The sequence below is a fragment of the Chrysoperla carnea genome, chromosome X (assembly GCF_905475395.1).
Source record: "Chrysoperla carnea chromosome X, inChrCarn1.1, whole genome shotgun sequence".
In the NCBI taxonomy this organism is placed as follows: domain Eukaryota; kingdom Metazoa; phylum Arthropoda; class Insecta; order Neuroptera; family Chrysopidae; genus Chrysoperla; species Chrysoperla carnea.
In genome coordinates, this window is record NC_058342.1 from 37,877,066 (window position 1) to 37,895,960 (window position 18,895).

The 18,895-nt window shown below is 29.1% G+C and overlaps 2 long non-coding RNA genes across 2 annotated transcripts in view; one reads left to right on the forward strand and one right to left on the reverse strand.

Moving 5' to 3' along the window:
* Positions 1-18,895, forward strand: part of LOC123302572 — a 29,887-nt gene that overhangs the window by 9,704 nt on the left and 1,288 nt on the right. The window contains exon 2 of the long non-coding RNA XR_006535538.1: positions 12,728-12,980. This is a non-coding gene — a long non-coding RNA (uncharacterized LOC123302572). The remainder of the gene's footprint in view (positions 1-12,727; positions 12,981-18,895) is intronic.
* Positions 511-18,043, reverse strand: LOC123302571. Its single transcript, XR_006535537.1, has 2 exons — positions 17,865-18,043; positions 511-560 (listed from the first exon to the last, which is right to left on the reverse strand). It is a non-coding gene; the product is annotated as an uncharacterized LOC123302571 (long non-coding RNA).

An 18,895-nucleotide genomic window follows, 5' to 3' on the forward strand; every position in this document is an offset into this window, starting at 1 on the left:
TCATTTACTGGTTCTGTACACGATGAATACCTTACTTACCAAACACATACATACGAACACACACACACACACACACACACACACACACACCATATACATTTTTCAAACCTCCATATAACACCGAAACCCATACCCTGTTGTATTCATTATTCACCTCATTCATATACACTACTAGTGTATACTTACACCCACCCCACATCCACTGCCATCCCTGTTCATTCAACCAACCCCCAACCCACTATCAACTCAACTGTTTCGTTTCATACTTTCTTATTTGCAACTGTGCGCCTTTTTATAATATAAAGAATACAAATCTTATATATAAGCTGATTCATAAGTCGTAAGATTATTTGTTGGCACGATTTAGATCAACTTGTTATATATACCAATGACTCCCAAACTTTTATGTCTCGTTCACCATTTGCCAGTTGTTATTATTAAGCCAAGCTCCGAACGCCCAATTGTGAGTTGCGTTGGTGCAACTATTTGCAAATATTTTAGTTGAGTTGTCTTTACACTTGGATCAGCCTGATTTTAACCATATTTAATTGCCATCACACCTGAAAAAAAAGTACAAATAGTATTAGTCCGGGATATCAAATTGTTTTTTTGCATGTGGCTAGGAAACTATTTAATCGTACAGCCGGAACTATGTTCCTATAGTATTTTCGTATAAATTAAATGTAGCGCTTACTTCTTTACTCAGATTTGATTAGATTTTTTTGCTGGTTTGAATGATTGATTATGCACATGTTCAATTTTGTAAGATCATTTTGTGCTTTTGTCTAACACTTGTTTTATTGTTTAAAGAATTAAATATAAAAGTTACTTTAATTCCATACTTTATGAATTAATTATAATATTAAAAAAGACATATTTCCGAATCAGTAGTCAACCCAATATGTGCATTCATATTGAGTTGATCAAGATATTTATTATGACATAACATAAAATTTCCTTGTTCTTACTTCAAATTATCTCTATTATGTTTGAATTCTTCTAATAACGCATTTTTGTTAATGAAAAACATAAACTTTGGATAAAAAATATAAATTGACAAATTGTAAATTATTTTCAAAATATTCTTTTGAATTTTCAAAAGAAAATTCAGGAAAAATTTCAACAGAAAAACGGGATAATCTTTTTTCACATACAGCGCAATATTAATGGTGGAAACGCATATAAATAATGCATTATATTAGATGTTACTATGTACTATGTATTTATTTGCGCTCCCACCATATTTATCTAGAATTATGAATAGGAAGGTATTTGAATAGGATTGAGGTATTATTTATAATTATTCAAAAGATAGTAGTAAAGTTTGAGTTTAGCGAGCGAGCTAAGCAGAAGACGGGCTTACGGGAGCATAGTATAGCTATTTATAAATTGGATCTGCAGATTAGTTAAAATTAATAATCGCTTATCAATAGTTACAATTAAATGAATTGTAGGTGAAACGAGGTTCCACGAGTCATCTAGAGGTATCGATATCGAATTCAATATTCATAGTTAAGACAGAACAACGTCTGTCGAGTCAGCTAGTGAGTTATAAAATAGTGGATACATGTTTTTGGTACACACTTTATTGTCATCATTAAAATTGAAAATTTGTTTTTAAATTGAAATACGTAAACAATCCAATATAATTGTTTATTGAAACAATTATATAGAATTGTTTATCGAATAGGTACGTCGAATACGTCGAATCGAATTGTGTACAAACATCGCATCGTCATATTGTGTTTTGTGTTTTTGTGTACCCAAAGCTAAAAGTATGAGTTATTATTGAAATTTTTCAACGAATTTATCAATAATTTAGTGGACCATATAATAACACATATTTATAAATTCAACCCCCAAATGATATCGTTACGTTACGTTATCTAAACGTTACCCTCTCGTTATCGTTCACGTTCACGTTCACATATCGTTTAAAAACAATAACAATCTCAAATTTATATAATAATAATAAATCTTTAAGAAAAAATTATCCATTTTACCCCTTTTATTAATTGTTTGTCAAATTATTCCACTAACTTGATCACAATGTTCAATTTTCATTCGCTTTAATCCACAAAATTTATTTTCATTTTTTTGGTAATTGACAAAAATTATTTCCAAATTTATGAACAAACATGTTTTAATTTTGAAATGAGGTCATTTCAATCATTTTGTTATCGGGGTTGTTTGTATATTATCCAATTAATCATATACATAACCTACACGCAAGGACATGTCTTGTTCTAAATTACCAGGGCGGCCTTTAATGTTTTGTAGGCCCTGGGCACATAAGAATTACGGTGCCCTCTTTTTTGGAAATTTTTGACATTTGACATAGTCGTTATAAGCAATTTTGACTATATAGATATAGGATAGAAATTGATTAGATTGGGACTCGATAATTATATAACTTAAGAATAGGAATGTTAAAAAACTTGGATAATTATAGAAGAAAGAGTTTGGAATGATAATCTTGACACTGACACTGACACTAGTAACTGTTTATGCAATAAATAAGATGGAGTGGGAGTGGGAATGTTCCTTTCTTGTGAAGATCTTCCAGTAAATTGTCAAAACAAATTAATATTCAATAAAGTATTGAGAATATTGTTTGACATTTTGCGTTTCTTTAAATAGAATAAGTAACCCCAATCATAAACATAAACAACCCAACCACCTTACACCTTACACCTTACACCATTACACCCCCCAGCTCCCTTTAGCCTTTACTTTACTTACAGTCTTAGTCCACATTCATATCTTTTTCATATATTATATGATGACGATATCTTTTGAAAAGAGCAATCATTATTTACATCATCCCAACTGTGCGCGATATTTCATTGAAATTTTCATTCTAAAAGAAAATATATGTTTAAGAGGAAAAAAATAATCAAAATCTTTAGAAACTTGTGAATATCAAAATCAAACTTCAGATAGTTTAGCGTATTTTGAAAAGAAATTTTTAGAAATTCTGAAAGAACCTTTTTACTATTTCTTTATCACTTAAAAATGGAGTAAAATCGTTATTCCTCGCACGATCCATAGCTATTTACGAATCTAGGAGTCTAAGAAAGTAGGTAGTAATCATAATTGATAGCTTTATGCGATATACGAGTTAATAAAGTTTTCAAAATAAAGTTTTTAAGGTCCAAAATAGTTCTGTTGTTTTGTTTAACTGAAAAAGTATGTTTTTACAGACGTTGGTCGTTATATTTAATATGTCGGCCCATAATGTCAATGAATATTGATCATTATAGCCGATATGTCGTTTTAATCAATATTTTTATATACCATACATTACTAAATCAGAAATTACAATTTCGTCATTATAACCGACTTTGGCTGTAGGTATACTTAAAAGCTTTCGTTATCCAAAGAAGCACGTATAATAATTATGTTTCCAAATTAGAATGAGATAATTAGAATTGTGCAAGCTCAGGCTTTATAAGTTTATGTTTTTCATTCGAAAAAATGAATTGTGAGTTATCAGAAGAAGTTAAACATAATAGATAGATAATTTAAAGTTAGAACAAGGTTAATTTATATTATGTCATAATAAATATCTTGATTAAACAAATTGTGGGTAATGTACGTACATATTGGGTTGACTACTAGATCAAAAGTATGCCATTTTTAAACTAATATTACAATTAATTCATAAAATACAGAGTTAAAGTACCTTTAATATTTAATTCTTTAAACAATAAAATAAGTTTTTATGAGAGAAAAAATAAAAAAGAACCATTAACAAGAAACTAATTACTCTAAATATCTGAATATCGTAAAAAATAAACCGAAGAAAAAAGCACAAAATGATCTTACAAAATTGAGCATGTGCATAATCATTCAAACCAACAAAAAAATCAATGCCAATCTGAGTAAAAAAAGTAAGTGTTACATTTATAATACACGAAGACACGATAGGAACATAGTTCCAACCGGGTATAAAAACAAGCATATGTAGAAAAAACAGAAAAGTTTTTCTATATTATAAAATCTGTTTGATATCGAACAGCAAACAGCTACACTGACATCGTTTGAATTTTAAGAAATATATTGATTATAAAGAAGTAATATTCTTCTAGCAAATAAACGTCGTGTTTCGAATGAAAGATGTGATGTTGTCAGTGCATTCGAGTGGTGTGAGGAACGAGGAACGAGGAACAAACCAGGGGATAATGTGATCATCATTATGAAATGTTGGGTAAGATGAGAGAGAGGGTGGTTGGGTGGTGTAGGTACAAGCAGTAGGTTTTTTAAAAGGGTGTTGGTTTGTATAAGTTATACATTGGCATGGGTAGATATATAATGAGTTTGGATAGGTAGTCAAAGAAAACTCTCCTGAGAGATTTTCTTTTATAGAAAACGTATATCTATACATACACACAGAGCATTGCACAGCATGATTCAGCAACATTATATTTATAAGATTCTATTTTTAGAATGTGGCTCCACAACATTCTCATTCATTCTCATCTAGATTCTTTGTGCTTTGCATTGTAGATGTACTCTTAGACTACCCACACTTATCAGAATTCATCTATACATTCCGTTGCAATAACTCAAATTTAAATAGAGATATTTGAAAAAATAAAAAAGATTTTTAAACAAGAACAAATTAGCAATTATTTCATGTATAATTATGTGAGGTTTTGTTTTTCGCTAAGGGCTAGCTTTCAACTTATAAACTAATAACGTGCTGGAAAAGAGCTAATAGTACTGACAATCGTGCTAGCTTCGTTGCTATTGCATAAAACGTATTTTTATGTGCATAGCATTAAAATATAAACTCAAATGAGTACCTTAAAGTACAAAAATTTTATTTATTGGCCAATCTACGAATGTTTCCAACCAAGCGCTGCGCGCTGACCTTCTCCAATATCATTTTTGTTTACAATTTTAACCATATTTTCCGGTTCTATTGGTCGTATCAAGACGAATAAAAAATGAAAATATTTCTTATATAATGAAAATTCATAAATTGAGTATATGAACTCAGTCAGAATTGAATGCATTTTGTTTGTTGATGAATCACCTGGTAGATATACTGTGTATTGTAAGGTTTTCATTTGAACACAAGTAAATAGAAGAACACAAGCTATTTACTTCTTTTTCTATACGTTCATTTACGTACACACACACACACACACACACACACACACTCACACACTGTAGTACTTGTACTAGCACACAGTACCACTAAGACAAGTGAACACAAATTCATTTTCTTATTCTTACGAAAAGCAATTTTCACAAATTAAATTCATTCTCTTCTAGAGAAGAAAACTCTTTATATCCATGCTTCTTCTTTATATATTTTAAAATATATAAGAAAATGACGTTCGAGGTGTTTTCTTTATATATATTTATTACAAGTAGGATGGTGTACAGCTACTACCTCCTTCACCCCTTCCAATCCACTTCTTATCATCAACGTTTCATCTTGTACGTATGGTAGCCTACCTAACACGGATAATGGAAGATATGCTATTACAATTCTGTGTCAAGAAAATCGAAACAATTTTCTTTCTATAATCATTTTATATTCTAGGAAAAATTTCCTTAGCTCTTATTTAAAATGTGAAAATTACGTAAATTGCATTAACAAACATAAAAAAAAGAAAAATTGCTTATCATCGTGTAGGCGTGTTGAATTAAAATTTGTGTAAACTTTGTTCTAACAAAAGTTTTACACTAAAATTTTCATGAGTTTTCTCTAGAACAGATTTAATGAGACTTTTCTCAAGTTGAAAAAACTGTTCTGTACTTTTATATTATGGTACATTTTATTTGTAAGTACAAACTGATCGAGTATGTTTAATACATTATTTTATTGTTTTTCACTGATTAAAGACCGTCGTACAGCAAAACACTTTTCTATAAATCTCGTGAGCCGTTACGGAGGAGCTGGGAAAAGCTCGCTTTCTTGTGAGAAATCTAAAAAGTACTTCAATGGCACTTAAAATACATATATTTTTAAATTTAGACAATTTGGAAAGGCTGTGCAGATGAGCAAACCTTTAAACAGAGCGATAGTTTCTTCCCTGCACCTTCACATACAAACTGATTATTTGAGCAAATAAAAATGTGTCAAAAATATTAAATCACTCAGTGGAAAATTTTAAGAACAGCTTTCAAGTTGTAAATGATTTCTATGAGATTTTTATTTTTCAAATAAATAAATAAATAAATAAATACTTAAATCTTGATTGATCATGAAAATAGAAGAAAAACTGTTGTAAAATGTACATAGGTATATAAGTAGGTTAGAAAATGTTTCAGATAATTCAAAGCAGCATGGATACCTGTCGTAAGTTTTCCATCATCCATGTATAATATGTAGGTATATGAGTGAAAAACACCTATATTTGAACATTTTCATGGATAATATTTATGTATGCATATTTGGTACGGGGAGTGTTCTCCCTGAATTTTCCATAGCTGTTTTAAAAGATAAATAATTGTGTTTAAAATAAATATTTATATCTTGTTACTGGGAAATTGATGATGTTTTCTTTATTTAGACATTTTCTTCATTTCGTGTGAACGTAATATTTACTACCCATCTTTCCACCTTCCACCAAGTTCCCCCGTAACGATTGAACGTGCCCAAGCCACCCACAAACTTGCCTACTCTATAATCATGAAATGAAAATAAAGTATATAATTTATTGATCATGAAAATTAGAAATGAAAAACTTTGATAAAAGTTCTTTGATTATAATAATTTTTATTTTTCAAACATCAAATATAGAAATTAATTTTTATTGCTTACATTCAAATGAAAACTTTTGAAATAGTCAACAAGCAAATTGCCAATTTGTGGCATTATTTGACGCCATTCAACTTAACAGTCAAGCAATTTTACCTTTTAATGCCACAACTACTATAGTCAAAATTTATACTCAAGTCTTACACGGCAAACATGCAATTTAGACTATTTATTCACTATTTCATTTCTTAACTATTACTATTATTACTATTTTCAAAAAATTTATTCTTCAAGGGGGTGAAAGTTTATATGAAACTTTGTCATTTTTGAAGTTAGAAATATAAAACTTGATAGATGAAGCTCATGTTTTGAAACAAAAGTTTATTTTACTTTTTTCATAAAAATTCATTCTTTAAGAGGGTTAAATTGAGAATGAAAATTTATACTAAACTCTGTAACCGATTACTACTACTTAACCGAACTACTTAACCGATTTTAAATATTATTTCACCTATGATAAGTTACAATGCATAGTTTCTGAGATATCGCAATATTTGGATCGATTTGAGCCCGTATCTCAAAAACTATTCGACCAGTCAACAATTGTACCCGATTTTTGTACTTTTTGGGTCAAAATTACCTTATATATTGAGTTTTATCGAAATTGGAGATAGCAAAAATTTTTCGATTTTTTGAAATTTTTTTAAGGGGTACGTACCCCTTTGAAAAAATCGAAAAAATCGGAAAAAAAATTTATGTTTTGGAATTTAATGAAACTCGGTGGATGGGGTAATTTTGATCCAAAAATTATAAAAATCACGTTAATTTAATGATTGGATGCAGATTTTCGAAGATATCGCAATATTTGGATCGATTTTAGCCCGTATCTCAAAAACTATTCGACCAGTGAACAATTGTACCCGATTTTTGTATTATTTGGGTCAAAATTATCTAATATACTGATTTTTATCGAAATTGGCGATAAAAAAAATTTTTCGATTTTTTGAAATTTTTTTAAGGGGTACCCCTTTGAAAAAATCGAAAAAATCGAAAAAAAATTTATGTTTAGGAATTTGATGAAACTCGGTGGATGGGGTAATTTTGACCCAAAAATTATAAAAATCACGTTAATTTAATGATTGGATGCAAAGTTTCGGGGATATCGCAATATTTGGATCGATTTTAGCCCGTATCTCAAAAACTATTCAACCAGTCAACAATTGCACCCGATTTTTGTACTTTTTGGGTCAAAATTACCTTCTATACTGATTTTTATCGAAATTGGAAATACAAAAAATTTTTCGATTTTTTGAAATTTTTTTAAGGGGAAAAAATCGAGAAAATCAAAATCGGTTCAGTAGTTTCTAAGATATTGACTAATACATGAAAGTGGCTCATCGTGCAAGAAGATAAAGTACAAAATTTTGATAAGAAAGAGAACCTATTTCAAAAAAAAAAACACAAAGAAGTAAAGCCAACTCCAATAAATAATTTCGCAGGGAAACTTAAATTATTGATTGAAGTCGATACTTAAAAATTATTTATAGCTACTTTTTTGTATATTTTTTGGAATTAATTCTATTTTTTGTAAAATAATTTTATTTTAACAATATTTAAATATCAAAAAACGGGAGCAGAATTGTTGATGCCGTGTTAAACTCAAATATAGAATCAAATGAAAAAGTTGAACAATATTTAGAGAATGTTAATAGTCAAAGTTGGTTTTCAGAAAAGAGGTAACCGGCTAAGATAAGAAGTTCTGCTCTTACATATATAAACATACAAACATACAAACACACACACACACACACACACACAAATAGTTTAGTTACACATATTATTACAAGTGAATTAGATAAGCGTTGTTATATTATTTTAACAACAACATAACGTAACGTACGTAAAGCTTGAGCTTTTAAATACCAGCATTCAAGTTCAAATTCAAATTCAAGTAACAGTTTTGTTTCATTTGTTTGAACTTTATCACACATATTTATCTAATCATCAATTTATCAAATATCATCTATTATAGGTTCCATAGATATACAAATACTATAACACTTGTAAGTTATACTCTATATTCTATAAGTCTATTGTATAACTGCTTATAGTACAATTAAATGGAAAAAATTACTGCATCTTTGAAATTTTATTTATTAGTTGTTTAGTAGGGTGTAAGGGAACGTACCTAGCCCCTTTTTATGGAGTAGTTGGGGGAATTTAATCAGTTTTTTACAAATTACAAAAATACTATGCATCAAATAAAAATAAAAAATAATTAAATTCAATTCAAAGTTCTAGCTGAAGTATTTGTGCACGTTTTCGATTTTCTAGCTTCAAAGTTGACCGATATATACCAATTTTAAAATACAAATAAAAATTTTTTTACTCATTCAATCAAATGAGAAAGTATCCATCTTGTAAACCGTTAGAGACAGAACAAAAGTTGTAAAAGTGAAAGTTATTCATTATAAAAAAAATTATAACAGCTTTTATTTGAATCATTATTTCGTAAACATCACTGTTTACCCAAAAAAACTTCCATTTTCTCCAAAACTATATTTATAAAGATATCCACACATTCATAACTGATATTCCCATATTAATACATACTTTAAAATTTTGAAAGAATATGATTGGGGCATAAAAGAAGTTAATTTGAATAAATTGAGTTGATTACGTTTTTTAAAGAAAGCTCAAGTTTTGAAAACAAAATGACGTAAAAATATACGAACGCTAGTTAATAATTATAATTAAAACAAATGATACCGATATAATTAATGATATAGAAACGAAACGAACATCTACATTCTACATTCTACAAAACAGCACAATATATACCTACACGTTACAGTTTACTCCGCTCCGCCACTGTTTTTAAAAGAGGGTTGTTTTATGTCGTGAACATAATAAAATAAAAGTCACGGGCGTCTATCTCATGTAGACCGACACAAGAAGAAGAACAACAAAGAAATTCATCCAGCCAATGAATCTTGTTTTAATAGGATCTTGTCATGCATCCTATTTGTTAGGATTCCATACCTGAAGGGCTACCAACGGGAACCTTATTACTAGGACTCTTCTATACGTACGTCCATTCACCTATTTGTTTGTTAGTAGGCTAAATCTCATAAACTGCAGTAGTTAAACTCTGGTAAAGTAAAACTTTACCTTACAAGTGCCCTTAGCCAAATGCTCATATTTGTTATCATACTTTATATGTATTATGTTATATTTGATCAAGTGAGTTTCTTTTAGCGACTGCACTAAACAGACTTGTTAAAACAAAAATTATACGTTGAAATAAAAGAATTGTGCTCATTTGAAAATAAAATAATATAAAATAAAGAAATCGATATGAAAGTTGAAAAGAAAACATCACATTCGACTCACGACTCACGGACTTACACATTGCTCAGTGTGAGTACTCACAACTCCCGCTCCCAACTCCGTACTCCGTACTCATTGCTCGCCTCGCAGATGGGCTGGGCCTGGGCTCTTGCTATTTTAAAAGTCGAAGAAAGAACGAACGAATAAGATCGTTATGTTGAGGCCGTCACCATCCTTCTTTAACACACAATGTCTTGTATATATTTATCGCAATGAGATGATGGTTATTGCAAAATATAAGAAAACTTTTATTCACAAATACAAACTTCCCCTTTTTATAAAATTAGGTATTTTAAAATATATATTCATGTTTTCTTTTTCTTACAAATGTTTCTTTTCTTTTCTATCTTATATGTATATGTACATGTATCGTAGTCATACTCGTATCGTACTCTATAGAAGTAACCACCAACACCAACCCTTAGCCAAGTAAGTAACCTCACCCATCTCAACCCATCTCAACCCACTGTACACTGTACACTGTACATACATAATATACCTATACATACAATACTTACATTACACCATCACCATACAGACTCGACTCCGACTCAGAGTTATATTCTCTTAACTAAATAACGACTCTTTGTTTAAAAAAGGAAACAGGGTTGTAAAGTACACCCTTTTTTATTTTTATTTTATATATTCTTTTTACGTTTTTCTTTCTTCAGCATACCGTACCAAAATCATTCAACATCTTTATTCAATGTAAAGAACTAACAAATTATATCAACGTTTTAGATCAACGATTGTCTGTAGCTGTAGCTGTAACTGTGAATAACAAATATCTTGGGTCTTTGTCCAACTTATTACTGTGTGTCCGAAACAGTAATGAATCGTAATTGAAATGAAAAGGACAATTTCGGAATAATTAGATTCAATGCGGAATAATTTCAGAGACTGAACGGAATGAAAATGTTGGCTCTACAGTCAGATTCATAGAATATCTCAAAAATTACTCATTTAATGGTCAAATAAACACGATTTTTGTAATTTTCGGGTCAAAATTACCTTATAAACTTAGTTTTATCGAAATCGGAAACAAAAACTTTTTTTACATTTTTTGCAATTTGTAAAAATCGAAAAAATCATAAAAAATTCAAAAAAACACAATTTTTGTTATTTTTGGTTGGGTTAGGTTGGGTTAGGTTGGGTTAGGTTGGGTTAGGTTGGGTTAGGTTGGGTTAGGTTGGGTTAGGTTGGGTTAGGTTGGGTTAGGTTGGGTTAGGTTGGGTTACGTTGGGTTAGGTTGGGTTAGGTTGGGTTAGGTTGGGTTAGGCTGGATTAGGTTGGGTTGGGTTGGGTTGGGTTGGGTTGGGTTGGGTTGGGTTGTGGTTGTGGGTGTGGGTGCGGGTGCGGGTGTGGGTGTGGGTGTGGGTGTGGGTGTGGATGTGGATGTGGATGTGGGTGTGGGTGTGGGTGTGGGTGTGGGTGTGGGTGTGGGTGTGGGTGTGGGTGTGGGTGTGGGTGTGGGTGTGGGTGTGGGTGTGGGTGTGGGTGTGAGTTGTTTTTTTCAATTTTATTGATCTGTAAATATAAAAATAAATTGCTGTGCGTTAGTCTCGCTAAAACTGAAAAAAGATTTTTATCCTTTATGTCATTAAAACCTACATCTTAGAAATGTTTCCTACAAAACAAGGTATGGTCCCAAGTCGTTAGAAATAACTGAAGATTAACTTGAGAAAAACGTCTTAGAAACATATACGGTCTAGTATATGTGCTCGCTTAACCGAATTTTTTTCAAATGTAGTCTTTATAATACAAACCGGGGATGAATTACAAAGTTTGAGGATGAAGTATGAAGTATGAGGATATAATACGTATAAAAAGTAATGGCATGAGTCTTGGGGGATAAATATTATCTTATATGAATGGGGTGAATTGTTTTATACATATATATATAGATATATAGATATATAGATATATAAATATATAAAGCTTTCCCTTATTTTCTCTCATTTTCTTTCTTATTATATTTTTTGTATAATAATTACATTTAACGATATGCTTCGATATCTTATATGGTTACGACATTCGATTCAAACGTAACGTATATTTTATTTTTTGGTATCGCTATCTTTTTCTCTACTTTGTTTTATTGAAAATTATCAAGGGATTGTTAAATTTATTTCAGTCATCGCATTCTACATAAAAATACCATTTCATTTCAGAAACTTATAAAAAAAAAATTTAATAAAAGAATTTTTATCGTACGTCTCGCTAGTACAGCCTTGTCAAAACAACTTAATATCTCAACTGTTGTAAAACTTCAATAACTTGAATTTTAAACGAGGATAGGCCTTGGTATCCTAAATTTTAAAAATCACTTATTTCTGCAGGTAGTTTGGACTGACAATCTTGTGAAACATTCATGCTAAACGATAACATTTCTAGAAAAAACTTTCGAAAATTATTGAAAATTAAAGCCAATGGCAGTAGAAAGGCCACCATAATTTTTTAGAAATTTTAAATGATTAAGTCCAGTTACATCTGTTAGTTGAATGTTTCAAAGCATATATCAAACCCATTTTATTAAAGTTTTGAAAATTTCTTAAAAAGTTGTAATTTCAATAATAATTTTAACATTGTCAGAACAGAAATTTATAAAGATTTTTTTAGTTATTTTTCAGCCTGGAACATGCTCAACTGATAGCAAAAGTGTAAACAAATAAGAAATATCGAAGACAATCGAAAATATGGTTAAAACACAGAAAAATCTGAAAGCAGCCGTCTTGAATTCACAGCCATTTCACTTTTAGAAAAATACGTGCTTCTGGAATATTAAAGATGCCAAGTAAAACTTTAAACTATGATTGGAGGCGATTTGTATTAAAAAGATTTGAAAAAATTGGATGACCATTAATTTTGAAAGGTGCTTAAAATACAAGATTTCCATTTCTCAAAAGTTCAACATAAGCTACATTTAAATATTTGTAACAGGTAATTTTCATGTTAGAAAATTCCACACCAAAAATCATCCTAATTCGATTTTAAGGGTGTATTGGATTAAAAAAAAAAGTCTCTTCTATGAAGGAGGGTTTGCAGGAGAGAAAAAAATGAATGAAATATGTAATGTGACAATTTAATAAGAATTTTCCAGTAATGAGAAAATGTTTTCTAAAAATAATTCAAGTAAAAAAGGGTTTTTTATAATAAATATATGAACAAAATGTGAAATACCTAAGAGAGGAAAATTGGTGAAAAAAATAATGAGATTTTCCGTATGAATGATTTGTTTTAACTGAATATGTATAGATATACCTATTACCTATGTGTGCAAATGTACAAGATAGGAAATCTAGAGTCGCGTCCGTCCATATCTTATATCGTAATGGTTCAGTCGACGCGACGTTCAACCGACTCCACTACTTAACTACATACGTCACGATTCATTCATCATATAACTATTTATCTGTCACCTTCGAGTTCATCTTTTTGATATCATTTCATTTGAAGGCAGTTCTGGTAGAAATCTTTCTAAAGCGTATAAGAACAACTCTTGAATACAACGCTAACGCTAACGGACTAAGCTAACCAAGAACGGCTTCACGACTTTATGGGATCAAACTGAGATATTTGGTATAAAATCAAAACTGTTAACTACATTCATTAGAGACAATTTTAGCTCAGTAACTCAGGAACCAAAAAATAATTCTTCACATTCAAGCGTGTATTTCGATTTAATTCGGGTAGGGTATATTTTCAAAATATTGGTTAGTTTTGCTTTAATATCTAATGATTTTTCGGTCAATTTTCATGCATTTTGAATCATCCAAAACGAGTGAGTTTGGAGTTACTATTGCTTTAGTTACCTTAATATCTGTTTATGCCAAAAAACTGTTCAATAAGTATTTATTGTTAATTCAAAAACTCAGATTTGCATCTCTCTAGATCAAGAATTTCTGTTTTGTCCCCACCGACTAGGACTAGTGTTTTTCTTAAACCCGAAGGCTATAAAAGAACACTATAAAGGAACCGTGCCTATTGATTTGATTTGAAGAAGGCATGAATTGTTCTTGTTTTAAAGGAACAAGCTTACATTGTTGATGAAAAATAAATTTTGGTATAAATTAAAAAATCGTATACAAAAACAATAATAAAATAAAATTAAGAGAAAATATGAATATGAGTATGAATATGAATATGAATATATATAAATCACGAAAAACCACGAAAATTGAAAAATAATTCTATATAAATTACATTATACATGTATAGAGAAAAACATATTCTCACAAAACACATAAAATATACTGTAACACAAACACACCCTTCACAAAACCATCTCAAACCCCTCCATTCTCATTCTCATTCTATCATCCTCAAACCTCATCCTCATTCTCAGTTTGATATCGTATAGAAGAGTAAAGGAAAAACTCGTTACCCAAATTCTATACAATAATTTTCTTATAGTTTGCCCGTTATATTTTCCACTTTTACCCACAAAAAACTAAATGATATTTTAATAAGTTTGTTAATTGCGTTAAAACTCAGATTTGTGGAAAATATACTTTTCCTATGCTATCAACATTGCCAACGAGAAAATTTTCTATTATTATTTTCTTTCGCTTGATATACATTGTCGTCATGTCGTCACTAGAACACATCAACTTTTCACATTTTCAATTTAACTTTAATCATTTTTTAATTATTTTCCAATAAAAAATTTGTTTTTCATATACTTAGTGTTAGTTCTGAGTCGTAAATTTTTACGTAGATACGCGTATTTAAATAAATTGTGTAAAAATGATGTAATAAACATAAAAAATCTGGTCAACAACGCCACACAACTTCCATATAAAAGCCAAATCATTTATAATGACATTCAAGTTTTCTACAATTATCTTATTATCTGGGCTGTTATCAATTTTTTACATGCAAATAGTATAGTAAATGTCAAATTAAAATTATTGATAGAAAATGTTTAAAATTAACCGCTGAAATCGAGCAAATAAAAAAGAAAAAAACTCTAAATGAAATTTAAAAAAATATGTTAACCAAAAACCCGCAGAGCCGTGCTAACTCGCATCAAAGCAAGCATCAGCTGGATATACGAATGGAACATTAATAATGAAAATTTTTATTTTGGAAATTTTTTGTCGAAGATATATTTTATTCGGGGATGTTTTGTCGTGGAAAATGATTATTCAGTTAGAAAACATGAACTACATATTTGAAAGCTACGTATAGAGGTAAAAAAAGTGGTAAATTCGTAAGGGGATGTTTTGAATGCTAGATGCTGTAATAAGTTAGAAATGAGGGTTTGTTTATTAAAGTTTTCTTATATAACAGAGAAAATTGTTTAACAAAATGATAATTAAAAATGTATTTTCATGAATATTTCAATAAAATTTTTCATTATACTTTCAGTATTAAACCTTTCAGTAAATACTGTTTAAATTACACCATACATGTATGTATATACCTTACATCTCCTCCCTTTTCCCCGCTCCATGCACCCCCTTCTAGCCCCTTTATCAAAATATTTTATTTATATTTTTGTTTTTGTATATATTTTATTTTATTCTGTGAGTTATAAAGCACTGCGATGCGCATGTCACATACAAATAAATTTTACTTTTTTTTTTACATTCCATTGTTTTCTAACCGAAATATATTATTTAGAAAATTCTGAGAAAATTATTTTGTATATAAGAGTTTGTTTTTCATAACATGCAAGTTTTTCAATACCATACAAGCTCATGCGATGTAATCGTGAGTATACGTGCGTCTTGAATCTATTCCGTTTATTCGACCAGAAATTATATCCCGCTTTTACACGATTTTACCGGTCTTGATGTTAGATTTTTGGAATTTGTTAGGTATGCGAAAAGATATATGTGTACAAAGAAATTCAAAATGCCCTAATTTCGCCCTAATTAAGACACATTTTAAATTGACATTATCAATAAAAGTTGAATAGCCTCAACAAAATATTCTAAATCTATTGTAAAACAAAAAAAGTCTAGTTCTAGTACAGAGTATAGTATAGAATAAATGGAGTTTGTAAGTCTATGGTAGTGTAGTGAATATGAATAGTAATGTTTAAGAATAAATCTGTGAGCTGTGTAAATGACCATTGTAGTTAAAAACACAGTATAAAAATACATTAAAAAAAAAAAAAAAAAAAAAAAATCTGTGAGTTTCATTAAAAAGTAATATCAACTTATAAATTTAAATAAAAATAATTTAAGAAAATTTTATGCTAGCATGCAATAAGAAAAAGTAATCATTCATAATTTAAATTTTCCATCTCTTTTTTGTAAGTATGTACAATCAAAATCGGTTATAACGACATTGCTTTTAATGACGAATCGTTTATAACAACCAATTAGTAATACACCAACTGTATTAGTATATATATATGAGAATGGAAGCTGACTGATCGATCAACGCACAGCTGAAACCGCTGGGTCTAGAAGCCTGAAATTTTGTACATACGTCCTTAAGTGGCCACTAAGAAGGGATTTTCAGAAATTAATACCTCAAGGAGTTAAAATGAGTGTTGGAAGTTTGTATGAAACTTCAATTTTGAAGTTACAAATGTAAAAAATGATATATGAGCATGGTTCACTACAAAAATTTCCTGTATTACTATTTGCAAAAATGTCAAACACTTAGACTACCCCAAATAAGCGTACCAAATTAGCTCCTATATAGTGGCATTTCTTTCAAAAGTTAATTATTCTAGATATATAAAAAGAACATATCGTTTATAATGACTATCGTTTATAATAACAACCGTGATTTTAGGTAGGTACCTTCAATGTCATTATAAGAGGCTTTGGCTGTACATGTGTACATATGTGTGTGTATCTGTATAAATGAAAAATAAGAGTAAAGTAAGTTACAACTCGAGAAGAAATAAGTTTTCACAGAAATTATAATACCTTAAACTCTGAAATTAAGATAAATTATTCGTTCAAAAACTTTCTATAACTTTTGCATTTTATTCACTGCAGTACAAATCATATGATACAAGTCGAATATTCTAGTTCTATTCTATCTTCGTCCAATTCGAAAAAAAAAATATATCTATATCGAGGACGTCAGAGCTTTTTATGAAAACGAATATGAATTTTTACACAGTTATTGTGAGAAATGTTTCAAATTTTAGCAATACTTTATCAAGCTCTGAATGTTTTAAATATTTAACGATTTTAAAAATTCTACTTTTCCTTACGAATGCAAAAGTTTTAAGTATCCATTACCCCCGACTCACGGTTTTGGAGGAAAAAAAAATCTCAAAACAATTGGTATGTTGTGAAAACCACAAAAGGTCTTACAATAATTTTACACGACGAAAAATCAAAGAATCTCTGAAATATTTGCAAGACGTTTAAGCTAAGAAAACTTTAAAGTGATAAAAGACTTAATAATCGTCTATATGTATAAAAAGTGTATGTAATATTTGTAGGTATATATAATTTTGTTTGTCTGATATATATTTCTTTTTTAAGTGATATTTAGGTAGAAATTTCTACATTAACGCCATTATCTAAGTACAATTTTCCACCGACGATGTAAAACAAAAATGATTTATTTTCTCCAGGTATAAAAGCCAAAAAGTTATGAAAAAGTATTTTTCATAACAAAGTTTTTTTGACTCAAAATGGTTTTTTAACATTACTTGCCAGAAAATTAACAAATCGTGACGGATTTGGTCTTCAGAGACCAAAACTTTTTTATCAAATAAATTTATCCATTTTGTTCAAAAATTTCCATATCAAAACTAAATAAATTATTTTTTTCTTACCTTAATTATTTACAGTAGTCGCTTATTTATTTTTTCTTTCTATAACTTCGATTATGATCAATCTGTCAATCATTTTCACTCCAAACAAGCTGACTAACATCGAAAGTTTTCGTGTAAACTCAACGCATTATTATTTATGAGATTCAAAATAAAAAGATTACAACTTAAAGTTTATCTTATAATGTTCAAAGTAGTAACTGAAACTTTTTATAATAATGATTGGTCACTATAACTGATATGTTGTTATTACTAATTACCACATTATTAATTAACAAATAACTCAGTCAATTCTTTGTTTTTATTTATTATTTATTTGATATGAAATCTATCCGTTTGAAAAATTATATGGTATTTATATAATTAATTCATTTAACTAACATGGATATTTAATTTTTAATTTTAATTAGATATACAACATTTTAACATTTAAACATCAAAATAAAAGGTATCTGTTTTAGGTGTAAAAATTTGTTTATGTGTCAAATATAAATTGCATACCTATTTATGATTTGTTTTTACAAGTTCAATTATTTTGATGTAAAAATTGGTAAACAGGTAACAAAAATATCATTTTTAATGAAATAAAAATTTGAAGGTCATTTTTTTAAAATAATATTTTATTTTATTTAATAAATGAAATTAAATACTAATTGTGTAATGATAAAACTATTGTATATTTTATTATAGAAAAAGTAGCACTTGCATTTCGAAAATTTTTCGAAAATTTACTTTTACTTCAAATTTTTTATCTGATTTGTTATTCCATTTTCGGATGACTTTTATAATAATTTTAAATTCGGTTATAGAAAGTTTTGAATGGAATGCATTACTTTTTATAATAGAAAAGTTTAGAAAACCAAAACAATTATGTTTTGTTTTAGTTTTCGAAAATACCCAAAAGTTTTTTCTAGATTTTTTTTCGTTTTTTTTTTTAGATACTTTTTTTACAAGTTCACTAGTTAAAACCTGGAAATTTTCCACTGTCTATCTTTTATAGTTTCGGAGAAAATGTACACAAAAGTTCTGTCCTA